The sequence below is a fragment of the Lepidothrix coronata genome, unplaced genomic scaffold, assembly GCF_001604755.1.
Source record: "Lepidothrix coronata isolate B3197 unplaced genomic scaffold, Lepidothrix_coronata-1.0 Scaffold166, whole genome shotgun sequence".
Lineage (NCBI taxonomy): Eukaryota > Metazoa > Chordata > Aves > Passeriformes > Pipridae > Lepidothrix > Lepidothrix coronata.
The window spans coordinates 204,194-230,065 of record NW_016690346.1 but is presented as its reverse complement, the minus strand read 5'-3'; the positions used below and the strand labels follow the sequence as shown (position 1 = coordinate 230,065).

General features: G+C 36.8%; 1 long non-coding RNA gene across 3 annotated transcripts in view; it reads left to right on the top strand.

The window, feature by feature from the left end:
* The window catches only part of LOC108504516, a 93,881-nt gene that overhangs the window by 38,713 nt on the left and 29,296 nt on the right, over positions 1-25,872 (top strand). Inside the window, exons 2-4 of one of the 3 annotated variants that reach the window (XR_001877145.1) lie at positions 13,984-14,207; positions 14,797-14,872; positions 18,090-18,224. This is a non-coding gene — a long non-coding RNA (uncharacterized LOC108504516). The remainder of the gene's footprint in view (positions 1-13,983; positions 14,208-14,796; positions 14,873-18,089; positions 18,225-25,872) is intronic. The other 2 variants (XR_001877146.1, XR_001877147.1) reach the window with 2 other exon arrangements.

Below are 25,872 nucleotides of genomic sequence, written 5' to 3'. Positions count from 1 at the left end.
ACATGAAAGGCAATTCCAGGGCAAGTATTGAAAAAAATTAGCTCAGGAGAAAAAACAAAGAAGCACAGAGTGTTTTCAAGGGCTAAAATGGACTGTACCAATTCTCTCCAGAATTCAAGCTAAGTCCAAACATCTTAGTGGAACCTTTTCAAAACAAGCAAAAATATTGTTGCAAACATACTACAGCCAGCTGGGAGCAAAGGCCACTGAAGACAAAATTATTCTGACTGCAAGCCTGCTTCCTGTGTGACACTCCTGCTTCAGATGCTCTGTCACTGTAGTCTGAGGTGGTGAAGTCTGGACTCCCTCATTTTGCTAGAAAGAGAGATCAGATCTCTGTGATACCATGGGAAGCACAGTATAATATGACCTGAGTAGCTGGGGAAGTAAAGGGGTACTCTGAACCACCGTATGCGTGTAAGGTACTGCAACATCACAGCAAGGTGCTTAGTCCCTCCTATTAATGATGCTATTTAGCCCAACCTTCCTGCTGTGGAGTTGCCACTGTATTTTTTTCCAGTATTGGAGATAGCTCATTCAGTACAAGATTTTGGATCCCAGTGGTGTGCTAGATTGCAGTGTAAATACAACTTCTGTATATTAGAAAGAGCATTAGATGATGAAAAACTGATGAGAGGTGGCATAGGAAGCAGTGGTAAACCACAAACACAGCAGCTTTCTCTAACATGATTGTGCTTTGTTACACAAGACCAAGGGCCGCTGTCCTTTCCTCTGAGATACACAGCAGTTACTGAAACAGTGGAATGTTGCTGAGTCCTTTTGAAACGCTGCAAAAGGCTTGCACATAGAAGAATCACAGAAGATGGGACCTACAGGGATCATTGAGTCCAACTCCTGGCCCTGCACAGGACCATCCCCAAGAGTTGCACCATGTGCCTGAGAGCATCATCCAAATGTTTCTTGAATTCTGTCAGTCTTGGTGCTGTGACTACTTCCCTGGGGAGCCTGTTCCATACTGCCTGATGGGCAAGAGCGGGGCTCCTTCTGTCTCCACATTCAGCCACTTTGTTCTCTACTCTTCTACACCTTTTCATCTCACTTTTAAGGGATATTACTCTGTATCGTTGAGTGAAAGAGACAAATTCTTGCACCTTCCTTGCTCACCCTGTACTTCACTGAAACCGTAAGACAAAATGGCTGCTTGTCAGTTTCCAAATTCTAAACTCAAAATAAAGCCAAAGAAATTTAATTTTAAATTTTCCACTAGAAGTGTCTTAACTACCTTTTAATGTTGATAATTGAAGACGATTGAATAAATCAATCATTTTGATATTAGAAGGGAGACATTTTGGTTTCATAAAAAAATCCCAAATTATGATTCTTCACCTTTTTTGATCACCTTTTTTGAATAAATATTTCATTTCCATTCTTTGTAGCATATTTTTACCAAGCATTCTGGAATCATTCATTTATCAAATATAATACAGTTATTGCATGTCACATCTAAAAATCAGCACTTGAAGAACTTAATTTGCAGGCACTTTTGCACTTTACAATTTAGTCATATAAGTAGTACATTTTAAATCAATAATACTAAGCTGTATTTGAGATCAATCACAACACCAGGTCTGCTGATTTTATCTTAAATATGTATACTGTTCATGGTATAAGAGTGTTTAAATTAGTCTACAAGCTCCTCAGGGCAGGACACGTCTTTGTCTACGTCTGCAGAGTGTGAACAGACAGTTGGCTCCTGATAAATAATACAACACAATTATCTAACTATAGGATGCAGAAATTTCAAGGAAATGAAATTTCAGGTTGCCTGTAGATAAATGCGCAGAGAACACATTTCGAGAAATGAAAGGTGGAGGACAAGGGAAACAATTGTTTTACTTTACAAAATCCCAAGGTTGGAGGTTCAAGGATGGGCACTGTCAAATTAATTCCATTTAGTTAGCATGGCATTAAAATGAGCTGTGCAGTTTTCTAGGGATTAATAGTAAAGAAATGGAAATCTTCCTTTTTTTATTTTTTTTAATTTTTTTAAATTTTTAAATGATAAAAACTTTTCAGATCCGTACAATTCCCTCTTGCTAGAGATAAGAAGTCTGCTTTACTAGTTGTCTGTAATCAAGATTGTGTGACATCTACTGAATTAATAGCTCCCTCTTTTTCCTAACTAATCATCTCTAATAGCAAAGGAAGATATTTTAGGGTATAAAAAAACACTCTGGGGGTTTGGAACTGGTCATAAGAAAGAGTAAAATCATTATTGCAGAATATATAGAGGTGTTAACATCTTAAACACAAATTCATAATCATGACATATGAAATTTTTTTTTTTTTCCCAGTGATATGGTTTTAACTTTATTACTTCTTTGCTAAACAAACTGTGATACATTGCTATAAAATTTACACAGAAACCTGCTGAAAAAACCCATGCACCAAAGCTGGCTCATAGATGTATAAGCAATATCTCTCCAAATCAGCTCCCTGTCCCTCATATCCCAAGAAAGCATTCATCCTGAGAGAATAGAGCAAATTTCAGATGCTACTGACTTTCACCGTTTTCTCTGAGAAAAACAACCACATTCCTGTTGGAAATTAAAAGATGTCCTTCTGGTAAAAATACAGAGCATCATATTTATCCCAGAAGTGCCTTTTTCTCACCCAGCTTTGCTCACTTTTTGACTTTACAAGCTCTCTGATTAAAACTTGTCAGTATTTTTATCTTTTTGTCCATATTCCCTAGAAATCTTCCATTCAGGGAGCTCTATTTTTCTGCTATAAACACCTATGTAGGATGTCGTGTCTGGAATTAAGTTAGATTTCTCTTTCATTTTATCTGGCCCATTATTCTACTTATAAAGGTTTGCTATTTTTCCTATCTCAGAACTCTGAGAGACATTAAGAGTTTGGCTTGGATTGATTTCATCCTTTTGGCTATCATCCACATTTCTCTTCAGACAGTAAAATCAACACAGTTTCCTCTGATTAGGTCAGAACTAGACAGCTCCAACACAACTGCTGTGGTACCAACTTTCAAAGAGTGATAGAGACTGAAGAATGGCCTATGGAACAGGGTCAACAAGAAGATATGCAATCCCAATCATGTAAGAAGCAGAAATGGTTGCCACAATTAGTGTTTTAACCAAATGTTGCCAGAATCATGACAGCTACCAGCACAGATATTTGATATAACTAGTCAGTGTGAAATCAGTGCAAGATGACAGGCTAACTTGTACTGAGTCATCCTTCCAGTTGAACATCTTCTGCGATCCTATGATGATGAATTCTGAGGCAGCTTTGACCAGGGCAGATATTTACCCTCAAAGCACTGGAGAACCTGCCTTTTCTTAGAGACAAGGAGAAAATGGATTTCTCCAAGGAAGTGTGTGAGTCGCCTCAACATTTCATAGATTTATTCATAGATTCACGGTATGTGAGGTCAGAAGGGACTATTAGATAGTCTAATCTGACCTCTTGTAAATCATAGGTCATAAAGTTTCTTTCAGCTTCCCCCATATCAAGCCCAACACTTTTGTGTTTTGCTAAAATATCTTTCTTGCTCAAATATGGGGTATCTATTTGAAGATATGCAGAGACAGAAAAGCCTCCATTCCTCTTAAGGTTTGGTTCTAACAATTTATGACATTATTTCAGAAGCATTTGTACTTTGTTTTTAATTGGAATTTTGCTTGACTTATGCTTTGAGCTCTTTTTTTCCTGTTATCCCTTTCTCTGTTATATTAAATTACTTCTTAGTATCTACTATTTTCTCCCCAGTACTAGGGTCTGTGATCAAGAACTTAGAATTCTCTTTGTTAAAGTGAATAAATCAGACTTTAAATGTCTCACTATGAGGTATCTTCTCAGGACCAATGATCTTTTTGTAATTTTCCTCTCCGATGTCTGTAATTTTATCAACTGTGGAATTAAGGATAGGTTTCCTATTAAATTCACTGAAATTGTACATCAGACTGTTACCTGACTACTTGTAATTACTTTTCCCATCACTTATCCCTTCTTCCATCATAACACCTACAAACTCATATGCAACACATATCCACTATACTTTAATAGCTTTACAGTATATATATATATATATATATATATATATATATNTATATATATATATATATATATATATATATGCCCTCTGGTTCTCCCTCTAATCATCTTTTTTTTTTTGCCTCTGAATTTCTAATTTTGCATTTAGCTATATTAAAACCACAGTATTTGGGTAAAGGTCTCTCTCATCTGGTATGTCTATGAGCCTAAGTTCAACCTGAACAACAGGTTGTAAGAGAAAAAGCACTACCAAACCAAAAATGGTTGTTAACAAATAAAGCTACAGAAGATCACATGTCAACTCCTGCATGTAATAAATATTATCAGTATGGTGAAAAAACAAAATGTATGGAATTTATAAATTGGAATCACAGAATCATAGAATGGTTTGGATTGGAAGGGACTTTAAAATCATCCCCTGCCGTGGGCAGGGACACCTTCCACTAGACCAGGTTGCTCAAAGTCCCATGTTGGAGTAGTCTATTCCTGAAGGACTGCGCTCATGGGAGAGACTGATGCTGCAGCAGTTCCTGAAGGATTGTAGCCCTTTGGAAGACCAGGAGAGGTCCATGAAGGACCGTCTGCTGTGGGAGGGACTGCATGCTGGGTCAGGGACAGAGTGATGAGAAAAGAGCAACAGAGACAATGTGTGATAAGCTGACCACAGTCTCATGCCCCATTCTCCTGTGCTGTTGTGGGGAAGAGGTAGAGAAATCTTGAGTCAAGCTGAGTTCTGGAAAAAGGGAGGGGTTGGGGAGAAGGTGTTTTAAAAATTAGTTTTATTTCTCATTATTGTATGTTTATTTGATTAGTAATAATTTAAATTAATTTACCCAAGTTGAGTCCCATGATGGTAATTGGTGAGTGAGCTCTCCCTGTCCTTATCTCAACCTTTGATTATATTTTCTCTCCCTTGTCCAGCTGAGGAAGAGAGTGATAGAGCAACTTTGATGGGCACCTGGCATCCAGCCAGAGTCAACCTACCACAACAACCTCAAACTAGAAAAAACAGAAAAGCAGCATCTGAATGGACTTGTAAATATATGCAGATACTGGGGCCTTGATTGAAGCTGATCCAGTTCATGAGGTGTTGGTTTCCTCTTTCTGAAAGCTCTAGCTTCAAAAGGCATGTGTCATACCATCATATGTTGCTGGCACGTGCCTGGGATGCACGGTGAACCTGAGAGCTTGAAAATGTGGTCAGATTCTCATTTTTGGACATAGAATCATAGAAACATAGAAATAAAGAATCATAGAGTAGCTTGGGTTGGAAGGGACCTTAAACATCATCTAGTTCAATCTCCCTGCTGAACATTTATAATGCTGTCCAAAGACCAAGAACTGGTATGCTAGCCATGCCTTCCCATGTCTATGATTACTCCTTCTGTAAGTACTGTTTTAATTAGATTTTCACAGTTACTCACCATGATTAAGTTCATATGATATAGAAAGACTGGTTTCTTAGCCAACTTTATTTCTGTCTCTGCTTGTTCATCTGAGAAATCTCCAGCTAAGATCAAATTTATAGCGTCTTTGAATCACCATTCTCCCTGATATAGACAAGGCAGCTAATTTTACACACTGAGTCATTTCAAGATTATTGTGCTGCACTTAGATAATTCTAAGAACTGGTAGAAGTAACAGAAAAGAAGGTCAGTCCAGAGACGCCTAGGCAGTCAGCATGGTTAAAAAAGGAGACTTTCAGGAAAACAAAGAATAACTTTTCAATTTAGGGAAATTTTAGATCCAGTATTTTCCTATTCACATGCCCCACATGAGGGACAGCATTCTTCATCTTCCATTCGATATATCATTAATGTGTCACTTTCTGGATTTTCTTATTCTTTTACTCACTTCTTGGCATTTATTTTGTACTTTCTTCCCCATGAGAGTCTCTCTTGTCATCTGCTCTGTCTTTTCTTCTAAAGACATCCTGTTCCTTCCGTGTCTCCTATTTTCCTGTTGCAATTAAATATCTTACTCTCTTACCTCTAAAATATTGCACTTGCTTTCTTGCCTGTCTGTATGATCATACTTACAAAGGCCTAAGGATAAAGAACGATAAACTGTCTCTATTTCAGGGAAATTATAACTATTTCAAGACTATAAGCTGATTCTACAACATATCTGATTTTCCCCCCTTTTCACTTCTAAAAAAAATCCTTATTTTTAGTTTTACATATTTAGCATTATTTAGCATTATTAGCATATTTAGCATTATTTCATTCCTTTTTATATCAATTCAGAAATTGAGAAATGTGAGTGGTTTACACATAATAGAAGTTTCTCTGTGTCCTGAGCAGTCAAATCAAATCATCTGGCTGAACTCTCAAAATCTGAAACCAAGGAAGATATGAATACTGCCTTACAAGTGTGCCTTGAAGCTGATTTTGAGGTGCTAGAAAAACAGTTATATTCCAAAGACAGTGATAGTTTAGGAAAGCAGCATGTCTGTAAAACTAATGTCAACTAAGAGGACTGTCAAAAGGTAACAGAGACGAAGAGCAAACACATCCCCACCTTTCACTGTTCAAGATTTCCTGTGATCTGAATTGCCTTCCCTTCAGCCCATTCATAGCTTGGCCTTTGGAGTTAGCACTGATTTTGGCACTGACCCCAACCAGAATGACTGCTGAGCAGAGACCACATTTCCTAAACCTGGCATTTGTGCTCCTGCTCTCATTTCACATGGGCTTGTGCAAAGTGCAGTGGCTGTGCTGCACTCTCCTCAGTGGTGGGTTTTACAAAGAGCTCAGCCTTTGGAGGTGATGACAGGCACTTCTCAGAGATAAGCCAGGTAGTTTGCCAGGTAAGCAGGGCATTAGTTGTTTGTGTGGATTTTCAGGTGTATCAATTCCATAGTAATGATATTGTTGTCTGTGTGTTTGGAGCTCAAGGTAAGGCCTTGAGAGGAAAGTGAAGTCAGCTGCCTCACACACATCAAGGGGATCTAAATATCCAACAAGATACAGGCACAAAGTAGGCTTTAAATAATGCAAAAGCCACTAGAATTCAGTGCTGTGCTGAGTGAAAAGGAAAAAAAGGTGTTAAATCTGTCTTGGTACCTTTATTCCCAGTTTGTCTGCTGCTAAAGTTTAACCACTGAGATGACTCTCTTTGAGCCCTTTGTATACTGTAATAAACTGTTTCTGCCTTTATCTGACTGCTAGAGCTCAGATAGGAAAGAGACTGCCCAATAAGTGCATTAGACTTTGAATGTGCTGTCAACCTTCTCTCCATTCTGCAGAGAAATGTCAGGAATTTTTTTTGTTTGTTTCATTATAGATATTGCATGTGGGATCAACCAGGTTTTGTATTTTCCCCAGCAATCACTCTAGGACTATTGGATTGTTTTGCCTTCCTGTTAGAAACAGCAGACATAATGTCTGTCTTTGTGTTACTATTTCGGTATATTATTTTTTTTCTTTATCTTTAAATGTACCACCCATCTAACCCAATCACCTTTTAATTCAGAAAATTCTGCTGCAGCTTAAAAAAGAGAAAAAAATATCCTCACACAATCAGAAAAGCATGCCTTTTTGTTAAGAAAAAACAAACACACAACAGTCTATATCAAATGTAATCAGCTGTACTACTAAAAATCAAAATAACTACTTTGGAATTCTAAAGGAGCTTATAATTCTGCATAAAAATTGTTTAAAGTAATTTTAATAAAAAATTGGCCAGTGTGGGTAGGTATAACTCTGCTTGTCAGCACATCTGTATTTTTCTCTCATCTAATAAACTAGCTAGGACATTGCAGCAAAGGAACATTATAATATTAACAATGTTGCTGGAAAGCTCTGTGCTTTAGAATGAATTAACTTCCACTGCACTGCAGAACATACAAAGTGAACCTGACTCAGCTCAGAATAGCAAGTTTAACCCCTTAGGAGCTGCTGAGCTCTACTTATGTCTCGAGGATGGTTTTTGAGCAACCTTGGCATGGAAATCATGGAGGTAGCTGATATATTTGGCAAGTTTGGAAAACAACTGCCTAGAAAAAATCTGAGAAAACATTTTTATTTTATTCAACAAAAGAAAAGGTTGCAACTTTGTACTTCAAGGAATTTGCCAAGAGAGAGTAGTCAGGTTTGAGAAATGCCAGGGGGTTAATATTGTGGGAGTAGGACTGAAACGTGTCTTATTATCTGAATATTCATTCACAGCTCCAGAATGAATAATCTTTTTCTGTGTTTGCACCCAGGCTTTGATTTTCCTCCTCTTAAAAATTTATTAGCTAAATGACTGAAGAATGATTAAGTGAAAATCTGAGAGCTGATCAGCACTGTGCCCCTTCTGCACTGATCCTTGCATGAATGCTCATTGGAAAGCTTTCATCATCACACTGACTTCCATGGGAAGCAATTTTTTTTCAGGGTGAGAATACTGTGCAGGGCAGCTGCTTTTGTGATATGGTCAGGCAAACATGCATTTGGACCACTTAGTGCCTTTTGCAAAGGTCATAAACCAGATGATAATCTTTTATTACCATCATACCAGACTTATAGTCAGTTAGAGATCTAAAAGAGAAACATTCTGCATACCAGGTTTTTTTTCCTCTTAATTTAAATAAAATTAAAAAACTCCAACCCCCAGATAAGATTATCTTTTCATTCAAACAAATAAAATTTATTGGAAGTATTATTTTTCTGCCTGTATTATGGCAGGAATTTAACGTGAGTTTGGGGGTTGGGCAGGCTGAGGGGTTATCATTTTACATTATAACTATTCTATGCATTTTGCTGTTAAGAATTCACACCGAGATATATCAGGCAGATTAATTTTTTCTCTTTTTACTTTACACTACTAATTTAGTCCACTTTTAAACAATTCCTATTAATTTCAAACACCACAAGAAATCTGGAGAGGGTGATATGCCTGATACTGCTGAGTTGCTGCTCCTCCTTAAGGTATGCTTTAATGTTTTTGTCATTTTCCAATCTGTGGCTATTGTATTTTCAAATACAGCAGGGTAAGTATCTTCTAATGTGATGCTTTTTACTTGGTCTACTCACAAAAGAAAATTAAAGCAGCCAATTGTATATATGAGGAGGAAAAACAGAAACTCACTTGGTAAAGTGAGTTGCAAAGAAACTAGTACAATAAGTACTGAGGAGTGAAAAGAGGAAGATCAAGTTCAATCTTAATCCTTTTGTGCTAAAACTTCTAGTTGGACATTTCGTACTCTATTTTTCTTTAGCCAGCTCACAGCCTTTACTGTACTTACCAAAATTCAAACTTTTAACACTCCATTGATCTTACATCTCCAGAATTTCTCACTCATCCAAACAAAACAACCTCTCTGCTCTGCTTTCCTAACATGGGCCCAATTAAGGAACTACTAACTCTGCTATGCCTTTCATTAAAGCTCTCGATCTCTCTTTGCTATTTCTATTTCTCACCTTTTCATGCTATACACCTACTTTGCTGAAGTGATTCCTTGGAGATTTTACCTGATTAATTTGATTACTAGTTTTGAGATCTATTATCCATTACTTACACAGATCTAATTGCAATTCTGCTTTATTCCTTGCCATACACAAGTGGCACACTACAAAGCTAGGAAAGCTGCTTGCTGGATCAGGTACTCTTCATGCTAAATAGGTTCAGCTTTCATTAGCTTGTGAGAAGTGTCTATCATATGTACATATGTATATCATGTGTACAAATGTATGTTCATGTACATATACATACACACACACTCAAGAAACAGAATGTGTAAGACAGTCTAATATAAAAAAATAGAAACATGTAAGAATAATTTAATATCTCTAGATTCCGTATCTTGCCCCAAAATCTCATTGGGTCCATAAAAATCTATTCTACTCAACTTTATTTCCAAAATAGAAACATTTGTTTCCTTCCTCATATTTTATTCTCTACTTTTCCTGCCTTTCATGTCATGTGAAAGAAATGGATTTTCTGTGAAAGTAGTACAAATTCTCCTTCATGCCTATATCAATGTGCCCTCAAGAAAAGTTCTTTACTTATTTCAGTCATGTAAAACAAAATATTGGTAATTAATCCTACACACAGAGTGTGTTAGGTACTGTAGATCTCTTCCCAGAAGAGTTCAAGCACAAGTGAAGTTCTGAAGAAAATACTGGGAAACTGCATTTTCTGAGATGAAAGAATGATCTGTCTTCATAACTTCTGAAAAGTCTTAAACAGAACAGTTGTTAATGTCATAACTGAAAACTGATGTAAGAATTATATCAGTGCTGTATCTTTATTGCACTATTACCACAGACAGACCCTAATATAGTCAAATTTCAAAAAGAGTAGTTGAAAATACTTTGAGTGTACTGTGTCCAGTAACTATCTGTTATCACTATGGTTGCAAAAACAAATATTCACTATTGGAATGAACTTCATAAGAATAAAAGAATTTAGAGGAATGAAAAAGCTTACTGCTTGTATTAGGATGGGACCTAAACAATTTAAGGAATGATGAAATAGATAGGATCAGCTCTGATCTTCCTGAGGGGTGCCTGTGTGATCTGGGTTCTGATTGTATGAGGGTATGTACACAGTCTTCAATGTACCATCTTATGATACAGCAGTACATTTTACAAGTTTAAGCTTGGTTTTGAGGCATAATCTCTGTAACTCAGAATTTAGCCCATTACTACGATTTGCTAATGACCCTGGAGACCATGTTGTCCTCTAGTCACGTACAAATAACATGATTATACACGATGGTATAATGGTTAATAATTGAATTTTTTTTAATCTCATCACTTCAACTTTGTAGTATTTGCTTATCTGTTTTTCTTCTGAAACCCTCTCATTACCTTACAATGCAAAACTATGACATCAGAAAAGAAAGTCTGCTCTTAATAATGAATTAATTGCTAATACAATTGTAGATTTTCACCTCTCTCTGGTATCTTCATCTTTCTTCTCATCTCCTTTTCTTATCCCATGCTGTGCTTCTCAGTTTATCCTTATTTAATTTCACTCCTAGGAAACTCAAAGTTGCCAGTGAACAACAGACTTGAATCCATCACAGAGTCAGTATTGCATTTGTCAAAGATTGCAACAGCTGCTCTAAACACAAAATACCCTAAAAAACCAACCCTCACCAATGAAGATTTATTTAATACATGAGAATATATTCAATTGAAAGACAGAGGAGAAGATTATCTGTTTTTAAATAGATACCTGTCCGTAACTTCTTCCTCTGATCCTCAGTGAATTTCTGTTTTTCATGTTCTGTCTCAGAAATATTTCTTATCCTGATATCCTAATGAATCTTATGCTTTTGGTGTTTACACATTGCTGATGATTGACTGGGCATGCAATTATTGGTCACTAGCAATTTTTTGCCTTCAAGATACAAAAATCAACTGTTGTTCCTCTTTTAAGACTGACTTTTGGGGGGAATAGAGGGTATTTCCCTTGTGGAAGTGGAAAAATACTAAAGGAAGTGGATCTTTCTTTAATCTGGCTGATTTATTTCATCCTCAGACGAAGAGCTTTGGGGAAATTCATGTGGGTTGAGATGTTGAAGTTCCTGTATATATTATAGATTTCATATTCTTATCTTCTTTGGCATCATTCATGTCTGGACAGGGTAGACCTTGTCAGGCAACTATTTTTCTTAGTGTTCAGATAGGCACTGTGGATCATTCTGTTCTTTAACAGCACCTAACAATTGTATAATATGCACAGATGATTCTTATATCCTGCCACTGAATTTAAATTTTCCTATTTTTTCAATTCCTTACACTGCCCACTTTAGTTTTGCTTTATTTGTGTTTTTTTTCCTCCACCATCTATTTAAACAAAATGTTTCATTTTAACTTATTTAACAATTGGTAATTTTGAATTCCTCAAAAAATAGAGTCAGGGTACAAAACCAAATACAAATACAGTTTCAGCCTCAAGAAAATATGTAATTTGAAGGAAAAGGTATGAAAATTAATAGTATAATTTGTCATCCATCTAGAGCATATCTAAATCCAGAATCTAGGCTTCTAAAAAAAAAAAATCTACATACTAATGTTAATTTTTCTGTATGACATCTTTATTTTCTTTACTGTGTGCTACGGTTCAGGGAGGAGAAAGACTGGGAAAAATGCCAAAGGGATATGACCACTTGAAAAGCAATAAACTTGGTAGTTTGACTCCTTGCCCTAAGGATGCATTGGCATCTGAGGGCTCCTTCCTTGTAGGTTTGATGGCAATCTGCATTTTCCTGAACTGTCAGACATGATTGCCAAAGGTGATGATATTATGGCGATGAGATTATGACAAAAAGATTTGATTTTGTGCTAGAAACCTTCATATGCATTGTCATAAAATGTGACGAATTTGAAACTATAGGCAATGAGAACCGACACAAAATTTCCAACCCAAAAATTGCAACTGTGTAATATTTGTTTTGTATCATCATATAAAGTCTTAGCAAAATAAACTGTAATAAATGGACAGGATGTTATCAGATAGGAGTTTTGAATTTTAAGTCTTTTCTCTAGCTCAGAGAGGCACTCTGTAAATATTGCCTTTTAAAATGGCTACCTGAGATGCTTGGAGCTTAGAACATTTCCTTCCAGCTATGTCTATCAAAGCAAATAATAAGCAGAGCTCTTGCTATGCCACTTTTTTCATTATGCTTGTCAATGAAGAAGCAGAATAAAATTCTCAAGATGTGAGGAAAATGGAACATATTTAGTTAGAGGGATCTGGGATTCACTTAGAAAGTATATATTTTCTTTGAAAATGCTAAATTGTTTGAGAGATGGGAACTGAGAATAACAGCTTTTATTTTCTAAACACCAATTACATATGAGTGAAAAATATGTATCTGTGTAACTCTAAGAATAGGCTTAATTTTTTGAAGGATCACACAGATAAGCACTTAAAGGAAAGGTACAGATGGTTGCATGTGCATCCTGCAAACTCATGGCTGTTACAACAAAGGCCAAATCCTTTGACAGATATTCTGTACATATACAGCTATCTTTATGTTACTTTAAAATTCTGCAGGCATAAAGAACTCAATTGCACATAAGGACAAAAATAGAGGCATCCATTGAAAGGCATTGCAGTATTTTGTACAGTAAAATGCAAAATGTGTTATCTTAAACTCAATAAAATCTTTTCAAAGACACCTAAATGCTCCTGTTATATTGAGAAAATATTTTTAATATGGGTCTGATCTGCAGCAATATATACTGGCTGATGTAGTTGTGTTTTGTTATGGTTTCTTAGTTCCCAATTCTTTTGGCAGAAAACCTGTGCCTGATTTCTGAACTTAGCTACGCTGGCAGATATTCCTGCCTAGCTTATTAAATCATCTTCTGAATAACAGCTGATTTCACATTTTAAGCATCAGTATGTAACCACGTAGCTGAAATCAGAATCAAATGCCTTCAATCAAAAATGTGAAAAATAAGAAAAAGCAGTCATTCCCCCACCCTCCAGATTTCTGGCTGCCTGCCATCTTGTAAAGATATTTCAGTCTCTGCAGCTCAAGCCTTTTTATTCTAATGCCTCCTTGTGCAAATGCATGTTCTCATGTGTCTTTCTCTTTGCTGCAGGCATAGTGCACCTGTTTGAAAGGACATAACTATTTTTTTTCTTTTGCCATTTCCCAACTGCCGGCTCTTTTGGCAGGAATCTGTCTCCAACAGCTGAGAAGGCAGAAAAGCTAAAGCCCTTTTGCTACTAAGAAGATCTACCTACCTTCAACTCTGTGAAGAGCCATGTGACACTACTGGAACTTGCTTCCCTTGGATTCTCGTGCTAAGTCTGAAATTTACACAGTAGTGGAGCTTCCCAATTGTTTAATGCTAGGGACATGTTTCTGAGGGACAGTCAAGGGCATGGGTAATCTTTTTCTGGCCTGCTGCTTAGCTTTTCAATGTTGTCAACACTTCTTATAAAAATATCGTTCTATTCCATGTTGCAAAATTTGATATACCCATTTCTCTTTTACAGAGCTCAAACCCATATGGCATTTGCCTCCTGCTGATACTTCCACACCAGGAATCCCTTCAGCAAAGCAACCAAGACTCAAAGAGATATACATAATATGTTCTTTGCTCCTTATGCTCGTATACCTAAGCCCTGTTCTCTAAATCAGAGGCCCAGAGAAACCTCTGGTGAAGATCAGGAAATCCTACCTACAGTTCAACCTGGAAGCTGAAGAATTTTCTATTCTGGTAGTCACAGAAATAATTCACTCTTCCACCCTAGATGTCTATTAGCAGTACTTCTCTCTAAACTTATACAGATCCACTTGGAGTATAAATGCCAAGCCACAGTGCTTCTGTCTTCTGTGCCACCAGCAATAAAGCGGCTGAAGTTTGGGCGTAGTTACCAACTCTGCAAATGATGCACAAGGCAGAGTCCCCCTCACTGTCCCACAGCTCTTTTGGCTCTAAAGGGCTGTCAAGTGGCAAAAAGTGGTAAAAACTTATTCCAGTCAATAAAGAAGCTGTGGTTTTGAGTACACACAGGAAACCGTTCTTTTGAGTAAGAAGATATAATTTAATTTGGTCACTCTTAGGATACACTTGCAAGCTGAACAAAGACAGTCTAGATAACAATCATACTGTTCTACCAAATGAGTTCGTGAGCAGAAGGAAAAACAAAATGTACACTCGTGTTTTTCTGAAGTGACACAACTTACTTTCCCTTCCTGTTTGATGTCTGTCTGTCCTTTTGTTTTGTCAATGTCTGTATGAAGCCATATGATGTTCCTACTTTAGCTATAAGTTTTTCAGCGTATCTTATTGTATTTTATCTCAGGCAAAATGAATTTTAGGATGGTGCCCCCAGAAAAGATTTACAAAGCTGCCTCTGTGAGAGATGGCTACTTCCAGATGTGAGTATAATGCTAGTGCAGCTGCCTCTGTGTTTTAAATTCTTAGAAACATGTGGTTTCCATTTTGGTAAATTCTACATATCAGTCAGTTCAAGAGACGTGATACATTTTATATTTCTGTTCTTCAATAAAAGGCATTGTCCTGGCCTATCTCCAGCCCAAGGGCAAGAGAAAGTGTTCTGACTAAGTAGGGATTTGTTCAGCTCTTCTTCTTCTTCTTAAATCTACAGCAGACCAATGAGTTATATACACACACGGTAGAGTCAAGGTTAGTCACAGCAGGATCTTCAGGTGGTGAAGATCTAAAACCAAAACAAAACAATACAAAACACATCCAAAAAAAAAAAAAAAAAAAAAAAGAGAAGGAAAGAGAAGAAAAAGAGGAGCCAAGACAAAAAAAATCTACTCATGGAAAAAAAAAATATGCTTTTCTAGCTGTGGTTAAACCACAAGACCATGCTAAAAAGGGCATTACATCAAAAAGTATTCAAATTGCGCATTGCCAAAGGTAATGATGCATTGGAATTAATTGAAATTAGTGAGCATTCATCATGGGAAGCTTTTTAGGACAAAGATAAAAGAATCACATAGAGCTGATGCTGTTTGGAAGAGAAGGGTAGAGTGGATATTATCTCAACTTCTCTTTGGTCATAGATGCCAGAGATAAAGGGATAATCCTTTGGATGCTGCCTCAAGACCTAGTTAGAAACCTGTCATTTACCAAGTACCCTTGCAATGGATAGAAGTTTCAGAGAAGCAGAAACAGCATAAACATTCCTTACAAATTCTTGTGTATATTCTTAAAGTACTATGCTTGGTCTCTATAGAAACAGATCATATTACTGCACACTTACATGTTTATGATGTGTCAGGTGAAAAGAGATAATGCTTGAAAACACATTTTACATGTGCAAAATACCATCTCAAACAGAAAAACCACTCACTTGGTGATGTATTTACTTGTCCTAAAATTAGATGAGAGATGGGCACAGAAACATTGGGAATGCTCTCAGTTTCAGAGGTGACCATTCCTCACTACATCTAAAATATTTCCATTTAAAAAAAATGAAGAAAGGTGTAGTTATGATGAGCACATGACCAAGAAACACAGTTATGAGAAGAGGCAGCAGTTAAGGCAGTACTTTTTATATATGGCACCAACTCTCTCTAGTAAATGCTGGGCATATATTCCTTCTGGCATGCCCAGTACAGGGTCCTTTTTGCAAGCAAAAGGTAGCAGAGAGAGAGGGACTGCCTTAGGCAAACATAGGAACCTTCCCAACCATGCTGTGCAATCAGTACCTCTATAAACTTCATGTTACCTTCACAGCTCTCTTGTCCATTCATTCTTCTGACATTCACAGAATTAAAAAATGCAGGCTAATAAGAACATAAAGACATAAGATATAAAGAAATCTGTTAATGGTTGGGTGAGCATCTTTAGATTTAAAGGTAAAAGACTAACTTTAACTCCTGAGTCCTAAATTTGGAATGCATGCATGATATTCAGCCGGCCAAATGTAAAATTAAGTCAGTAGCTGGATTCTTATGAGGACACTTATGGAAACTGAGGAGAGTAGAGAAGTGAATGCAAAAAGTGAATTTTGACACAGCTAGAACAAACCAATGAGGTAATGTTTGTATTTAGCCATGGTATTGCTGACATTGTTCTATTTCTATCACTTAAGACAGTAAGTTAATTTTTTTTAGCTTTACTTGTTATTTTTAAAATTTTCTTATAAATAATAATCTTTTCCTCGTTTTTTTCTTTCTTTTGTTTTCTTGTTTGTTCTATTATGTCCTAATGTGCCATTTGTTCGTATTATTAAAAAAATCACGTGGGATATGTTAAGGGTTAACAGTGTAAGACTACTTACCTTAAATGACAACCACAGATAAAACTAGGATGGTAACTGAAGAAGCTTGGCTTAGTGTTTGGACTCTTCATCAAACAAAACAAAACAAAATTAGAGTCTTTACTCCCTTTTTATGCTATAAAAGTTATGAATTTCTGCTTTCAGACAAAAGGAAGCTATGTTTTAAATTAAGGCAGACACTTTCCAAGAAAAAAATTCTGTTTAATCAAAAATGCATCTTTCTGTCAAAGAAATGTGGAGTAGAAAATTCTCAGCCAGCTCACTTCTGTTTCCTATACATTCTCATGGGATTAAGCTTCTTATTTCAAATAGAAGAAAGAGATCTAAAATCCCCAAATCATGCATTTCAACTTCCTATCATATGTCAGTCAATTTTTCCTTCAGTTTTCTTTCTCTGCAGTCAGCTTGTATGTTTCTACTTAGGCATTCAAGACTAAGAAATAGTTAGAAATTCATCATCAATCTTTATTCCAGGACAAAATAATTTTGAATGATCTGTAATTAATCACAGAGATCTCTGTTTTTATCAGCACTATAGGATCTCCCAAAAACAACCCCTCAATATGATACCTTCTGTTTTCAGTGTTTATTTTTTCAATAAAAAGCCCAAACTTCCCCCAAAATAAAATGCAATATCTTTCCAACAGGGGGAAAATATTTTCATATTTTTTCCTCACAGTAATCCTCACAGTAATCTTTTAAATAACTTTTTCTTAAACTCAATAGAAACGATGAAAAGACAATCATATTGATTACATATTCTTCAAACAACTGTCACCACAGAACATCATAGTATTTGACTATAGCTTTTGAATTACTGTCTTTGTTTTTGTGTGCAGCTCTGCTGCGGTTTAATAACTGATGGGAATAGTGGTCATGTACAAAGAGATCTTTATTTTTCCAATTGACTTTATATTTCTTCTGATCCTCTTCCTGTCTTTACTCTGCTTTTAATATGTGCAATTTCATTTTGTCAAATAGGAATGTTTATACTTAAAGAAATTGCCTATTTCTTTTCTCATAGCTGTAGGTACTGATTTTTGTCTCATAGACCAGAATACTGTGGATTAAAAATTCTTTTCTATTGTGGTTGCAGCACAGCAATATTCTGTATTGTATTAATTCAGAAGTTCAGTACTTAATGAGCTTTCATTATGCCACAACACCACGAAAAGTTTGTTCACTAAATGGATGCAATTGAGGATTTAACTCTTTGCTACCATTGATAAAGATGTAGGCTGTAACAGCATGCACTCACAATCCCTCTTTAAAGATATCATCTATTTTAGAAAACAATTCTGTCTAACCAGGTGTCTCCTTTACTGGCCATTGTTTTGCAGCCCAAAGCCTCTGACTGAATCAGTAACAGCAACTGCTGAATGTGAGACCTCTCAATTTAATTCCAGGAATCTGTATCACCCAAGGAAAGACCTAGCACTACAGTCAACATAACCCCAGGATCATGAAGCCCTGTGGTAAGTTCTGTAGCAGCTGACAGATGTATGACGGAAAAAACACCCCAACGTAGTTACTTGACATAAGATCATAAGTACAGGAGTAACCTTACAGCTTTTCAATTTTAAAACAAATATTTCTATGAAGCTGCATTTCCTTTGGAGTCATGCTGTGCTGGGTTGCTAGCATCCAAGAAGCATCAAGTTCACGTCATAACCTCCCTCTCCATGGGGATGTCCTCCCTCCTCTAGCTGACTGTTTTCACAAAACGAGTCTGAAATTAATGAGTGTCAGCTGAGCTCTGCCAACTGAAGCCTGGTCAGCTGAGACTGACCAACAGGTTCAGAAGTTAGTATGGTGAGCTCACTGAAAATTCATCAGGGACAGGTGCAAAATGCTACATTTAGTAAAGAATAATCAGCTGTCCAAAGGAGATCTATAGATTATAATCGATCACATTTATAAATAGTGCTTTGTTATTAAGAAAACCAAACAACACGTTAGATTGAATAAATAAGAATACTTCCTGTAAAACAGTCTGAAATACTTTCTCCACCTGAAGATGATTATGGAATGTTTGAAGAAAATGCAAGGAGGAAAACAAAGGATCAGTCTTTACAACACAAACTCCAAGGAAAGACTCAGCAGGCGATGATATCTGAATAAAGGAGGCCCTGAGGGTGGATATGATGTCTGATGTCAAAAGGGTAAATAGAAAAGAGGAGCAGAAAAATTTTTTTATGTCAGATTTTAGTCGGGTAGGACAGAAAGCTGTCCTACCTTTCAGAAGGCTGAAATTGCATCACGGAAGGCTCAGAAAAGGTAGTATGAAATATTTTTAATACTACAAAAATGGAGCACTGCAATAGACTGGTTGGAAAAATTGCCTTCAGAGAAAGTCTTTAAGACAGAGCTAGGCTCAGGTGCATGGGAATTGTTCAAGAGCTGATCGTGCCTTGGAAAAAAAGAATTGTCTACGTGAGCTCTGGGACTCTCTTGCCACCCACATTTTCTATTGGCTTGTTAATCTGTTGCTGATGCACAGACTTGCAAACAGTACAGCTGTTGAGCCTCATCTTGTTAGGGAACTGAAATAGAAATAAAAGCTGAAGGTTTGAAGAGTGTGTCATCTTTCCTCTATATTGCTCAGATCTGCTTCTTTACAGTCTGATCTTAGGCAAATTATTAAAATCAGATTGTTGGGGAGTTTGGTATTTGAACTACGGATGGTTTTTATCCAGAAACATGAATGAAACAATAAATAGAGCTGGCAAACAATACAAAGAATGATTCTGAATATCTTTGTGCTTTAATCTAAGGAATTCCTTTTCACAGTTATTAAGGGAATTGTTATTTGCTGCTAAAGTTTAAAAATTCTCAGACATGTTGTTCCCAGAGTATATACTAGTTTGACTACAAAGCATTTATAATCTGAATCGGAGTTTTTGGGGAGGGTGAAATTGCTTTGTCTGTTAGTGTTCAATTATTATTCATTGTCTTGCTAGACATCCAGTTAGGCAACAGGAATCATATGACGTAGTTCATATGACTCTGCCACATGCCATGAACAATAGCTAGTGAACAGCAAACAGCTGAGGCAATTGTTTGCATGAATCCTCTAGACTAAAATGTGTGCATATGTTTAAAAATAATTAAGGTAACTATAAACATGGGAATAAATCACAGAATCAGAGCACATGACAAATAGGAAGGAACACACAAGGATTGCAGAGTCCAACTCCTGGCCCTGCACAGGACCATCCCCAAGAGTCACACCATGTGCCTGAGAGTATCATCCAAGTGCTTCTTGAACTCTGTCAGGCTTGGTGCTGTGACCACTTCCCTGGAGAGCCTGTAGTTCACAAACACAGAAACCATATGCTTTTAAAGCCAATTTAAGTCCAACTAATCAGTGAACCAGTCCTCATCATGACCAAATTAGTAAAAAAATAGTTTGCTGAAGCAACATGTGAAACCTTAAGTCTGCGTTTTGCGTGTTCTATCAGCTCAGTAGAACAAGAGGGAGCACAGGCAGCACTAAGGGCATATAGAGGGAAGGAAGATAATGTCTTCACCTATCATGTTTTGAGTGTGACTGCTGCTTTGGTTTTCATCCTCCAATTATCAGAAGTGATCACACAGAAACTAAGAGCTGATGGAACATCTTTAAGCCAGGTGCTGCCACTTATCTGCTCTGGTATCTACTTTTTGCTCCCACACTAATGAAAAATGATTTCAAAAGAAATGAAGATCCTGTTTCAATAAGACTGGGGAAAAGATGTAACCTAAAAAGCTGTCTACAGGCTCAGGAATAAGTGAAATGTTTTGACAGGGAAAAATATGTGTTGGCAACATTGCTCGACTCAGATTTCAAAAGTAAAATTGAAACCATGCTTCTACAGGCTGCAGACGCTGACAACTGGAAGCCTGTTCTGCAATATATAGTAGTTAAGAATATGCCAGCCAGCTCCTCCTCTCCCCACTTTCTTGCATGTACAGGACAAATACATTTCTAGGAAAAGAACAGTCTGACTTGGTAATTTTTTGAAAACAAACAAACAGAATCCAAATCTTACTCTCATCTGACTGCAAAAGGTTCAGAGAATACATAGAACATCTGTATCTATATATAAAACTGCAAGGAAGGTGATATTCTTCAGACTTCTCTGGCCCTTTCAGGTTAAATCTGGGCTGAGCCCATGTCTGTGTGGTGTCAGCCTACATGAGGTGCAAAACTGGACCCATGAATGACTCCCATCTCAAGAATCTAGACTTCAATACCAAGAAGAATGGTCTCAAGTAAGATTGGGAAGATAGGCTTTATAAATTCATTTGATCAGTTTGAGCAACAACTGTGAAAAGTGAAGTTACCAAATCCTTATGACCAGGGAAGTACCAACACTTAAGGCTAATAAAAAAGCTCAGAACATAAATATTTCGAATTGTATGTGTTGTGTTCTTAGTTTTCTGGCCATGGTCACTGCAAGATAGCCATGCAGGACTTCTCTTTGTGCAATTGATAAAAGAGTTTTGGACCAGAAACTGTGAATGACAGACAGTCCACTATTTCACTGGATCATTCAGAAATAAAATCCAAAAGAAAGGCAAATCATTCTCTCTCAGTCTCCTTCTGTTGTGTTCATGTGAGGACATCTTGAGACAAAGCAAAGACTCCCTTCCTTGAAACCTATTGCAAACAAAACCATTAAGTAAATCTAGAATATTGATTTTTCTCTTTCCTTTTGGACAGAAATTAGTTGTTTCACTGTCTTTCCCTTGATTTTTTTTTTCATTTTCCTCCTGCAACATTATACAAGCTCGTATGAGGCAAACTCCTTAAGGAATTTGTTCTACAACCTTCCTTTAAGGTTTCCCAACTCTATATATTAACTTTCTGCTGACATCTGAAGCTTTGTTTCTCAGGGCACTTAGCAGAGGAGAAAGCATATGTCTGAATCTTTTTTCAAAGAATCCATTCTGCAGATTCTGTTCTCGAAGAAGTGTATTTATAAGAGATGCTTCAGCACTTCTTGGTTTGGTTTGCAATACAGATGCTGGTATATTAGTGCTCCAGTGCACAGGGAGTTTATATGTATATATAGTTCTTTCCTAAGTATGAACTTGACATGGCAGTTGAAACTGTGTGGTTCCATGTGCTGGTCTGCTTAGAGAGAGACTCTCTCAGGAACCCTTGGGTGATGCTCCTCTCTATCTCACATGCAGACAGGGCATAGCAGAGCACCCTTCTATCTGCTCCAGTCATGTCCAAACTAGCTTTGTCCTAGAGGAGCAGGCACGCAGTGGTTCTGATTTTGCCTCCAGCAAAGTGGACAAAAAGGGCTTTCTGGAAGGCAGCAATAATCCACAGCACCTTCCTCTTCATGTGAGCAGTTACATCAAGAAAAGCCTTCAGTGCGACCTCAAAGACAAAGTGGTGTCATACAGCAGCACTCTGAAATGCTGAGAGTGGATGCAGTGATGGAGGTTCAAGAGACCTCCCAAACCAACTGCTTAAGAACATGTGAAACTGCAGCCTAGAGGGTAACTGTGGAGGTACATTCCCCACACTCTGTCTTTTGAGTAAATTTCTCTCCTGGCTTTGTGGAGTTGAGATAGGTACAGACTATCTCACCTTTGTCCTTATGCTCTGAATTCAAATTAGGTTAATAAAGTGGATTTTAAGTGAATTATAAGCCTTATATTCATTAACCACCAAAAAAAGTGAAAATGAAAAGTGTGAGGGAACTGGTAGAAGAGAAGAATGCAAAAGTAAGAAGAAAATGAGAAAATGCAGAGCAAACAGAAAGCAGGGAAGAGGCAAGAAGGAATGAGAATTTTCTTCCCATTTTAAAGGTCATTTCCTCCCTCTGGCTGGATTCTCTAACAATAGTAATATATACTACCAGCACCAACACTTCAGGGGTTATTTTTTAACCTATTGAAAGGATGGGAACATTTTTGGCTGAAAATATTAGAACATTTCAGTAAAAAAAACCCTACTGAAGATCATCTATCATCACGCTCATTGCAACAGTGTCTTTCACTTTCTCACACTTAAAATTCAAGTCTTCTGTGGCTGAATAGGTCCCTGGATAATAAGTAGGGATGTGTGAGGGATGGTTAAAAAACCTAAAAGTAAGGATAGAGGGGGGGAAAAGTACAAAGAAAGGCAAGGAAGAGGGATGGAAAGGACTGAAATAGAGAAAGTGAATAGAGATAAAGGAGAGTAAGAGATAAATGGTAAAGAACTTGGCTTTCACTTGCACTGACTACTTTGTGCAAATCTGACATTGAAAAGTTGCTTTTATTCTTTTTACCTCTATTCCAATAAATCTAAATTGCAGATAGACCTTTCTGATTCAGACCTATAAGGAAAGAGAAGGAACAAAAAACAGATTTAGAAAAAGGAAGCAGGAGGAAAAGATAACTAGGGCTAAAATAAGGAAAAAAAAATCTGGAAAATTTTTATGAACTTCAGACTTTTCCTTTTCAGTTGTCACCTACAATTTTTAATAGTTTTCCAAATTTTGAAGTGTTTCAATTACCATTTTGGAAATTTTCCCCCAAACTGAGCTAGTGAAAAATTTTGTTGCTTTTGCTAGCTTTCAGTCATTTCTACCTTAAATATAAAATAAAAAATGTAATTGGAGGAAGTAAATTTAAAGATTTAAAGAAATATCAAGTTTTAGAAAATAGAAGATGAAGGAGAATAGTAAGGATGAAATGAGATTTTTGCATGGGAAAGACCCTAAGTAATAGTAATATTAACAATACTGATGACAACCAATCACTGAATGCAACATTTTAATAAGAGGATGGCAAAAACAGATGCTTACATTTCACTAGAGGAAAAATCATGTGAGCACTCTTTATAGAAAATATGAGAAATAGGGCAGAAATAAAATTTAGAAATGATGTTACAGTGAAAGCTTTAAAAATAGCTGCATATTTTTTCAGTTCTCTAGCAAAAAAGGAAGGCAATATTTTGGATTCAAATAAACATTTTGTTTGAACCCAAACGGAATGTTTTATTTCACTTTGATGTCCTTTGTTTACTCACAAAATAGGTCTCAATGTAAATTTAGATAAATTTTTAAGCAGAATAACATTTTTTTAAAGTTTTTAAAATGTCAAAATAAACTACTTAGAATGTTTTGCAACTCTTTTCCAGGGATATTTTTTCCTCATGTCAAACCAGCTCCATAAATTTGACAATATTTACAGATAGTTACAGACGCTCTTGTTTTGCATTTCCCGTCTTGTAAAACAGACGACCTTTTCTGTCAGGTATTGTATACAAAGTTAGAGACTGCTTTTAGATTTCATTTTGTAGCCTTTTTATTTCCTTTATTTCTCATCATTTTTACTCATCAATCTACTGGAAGATTTTGGAAGCCCAAAAAGATTTCCAGGTTTGGGTTTTGGTTCAAGAGACCTCCCAAACCAACTGCAGTGCTTTCTTCTCTGAGGAGGCCAACATAGGCTGGGTGTAGTGGCATGTCCTGGTCTTGAAGGAGATCAGCACTAACTGCTCTGAGGATCTCCACATGGTCTTCTGCCCTGACTCGATGTTAGCTAGATCTGAAATGCCTCTGACAAAGGTTTCTTTGATCTGGCTGAGGGAAGCACTAATCTTTGTTTCTCAGATTGGCCTTTAGAAATGCCCAGGTCACATCTGCTCCATGCAGAGTCAAAGATAGCTTGCAGCTGCCTGTAGAGGATCAGGTGAACGTACTTTCTTAACCCCTCCTCTGCTTAATGAGGTTGAGGGAACAGGTACCACTAGTAAATCAGATTTTATTCCACTTCTTAAACAGTGAAAAAAAAATTTTTTTGAACCAACATAAGCAACAGATGTGGTGATTATGAGTGCCTTGTGATCCAGATAGATACTTGGTCTTACTAGAAGCTTCTTCTTCCCTGGGACCTGGCTTGGCTCCACTGCTTACATCCTTGTCCAACTGATAGAACTAATAAACTGTATTGAGATAATTCACTCTGCTCTTTGTCAGTAGATCTCAAAGCTGTTAATGCTGTCAGTATCCTCATTTTAAGTTCACAGAAACAGAGCCTCCAAGAGGGAAAGCACCTTGCCGACACTATTTTGGCAGAACCGGAAACTGAGCTAGTGAGCCCCATCATGGTGCCCCAAGCACCAGTTAGCCTTCTTAGCTCTGTCACAGTCTATCGTGGTGCTATTATTGCCACACTCAGTTATGGTCTTATAAAGAATATTTTGTTACCTAATGAGTGGTTTAAATGTGTCCATCAGTTTTCAGGTTTCAGGGCAATGCCTGCTTAAAAATGAAGAATGTATCTCAGGTTTTTAATCAGGACAGGCTCAGGTTTGATTTCCTACCAGCTTTATGCCGACTTGCATTGACTTTTGCAAAGTTACTCATGATTTGCTATGGAAAGAATGGGAACAGGATCAAATGTACTGGGTGAATGGTTTTTAAATTGCTTGTTTTTCCCTTCCTTGTCTTGCAGTTCCTATTTTGTTAACCTCATGTTTTAAAGTAACTGTATGTTATATTTTCTGAAATCCACTACGAGATATATTCTACTCTGAATGTATACACATAGCTTCTCCTAATAGTAGTGGAAGTCATGAACGTATACTGAATAATACAATGCAGTGTGCATAAATCCTATGGGGAATCCAAGTCCTAGATAGAAAAAAAAAAGAAATCACAGTATTTCAAAATGCCAGTTGTAACATTGCAGTGAGTTCCAGGCACATGTTTGCCAATAATGAATGGAAGGGTGCAGATACAATATTGGAACTGTCTCCTGCAGAGTGGTATCATATATAATCATACATACTGTCAGCTTGCTTGATTATGTTCGGGATTGCAAGCAGCACACACAGAAACAAAGGAGAATTTCTTTTGTACCTCAAATTTAATTTTTATGAGAAATATATGGAGGCATTAATCGGTGATTACAGCACAGGAACAAAAGTTCCTGTATCTTTTTATATTTGCATAATAAACACACCTTTGTGAATTCCTTTTAGAAAGATAATCACACATTCAGAAAATTTCACTTCCTTAAGAAAAAAACATTTACAGTGTTAAATCATTATAGCAATTTAATTAATTGCCAGTGTTTCATTTAATGTACATAAGCAGCCCACGTTACTAATTATCTTAATTTTGTAAAATC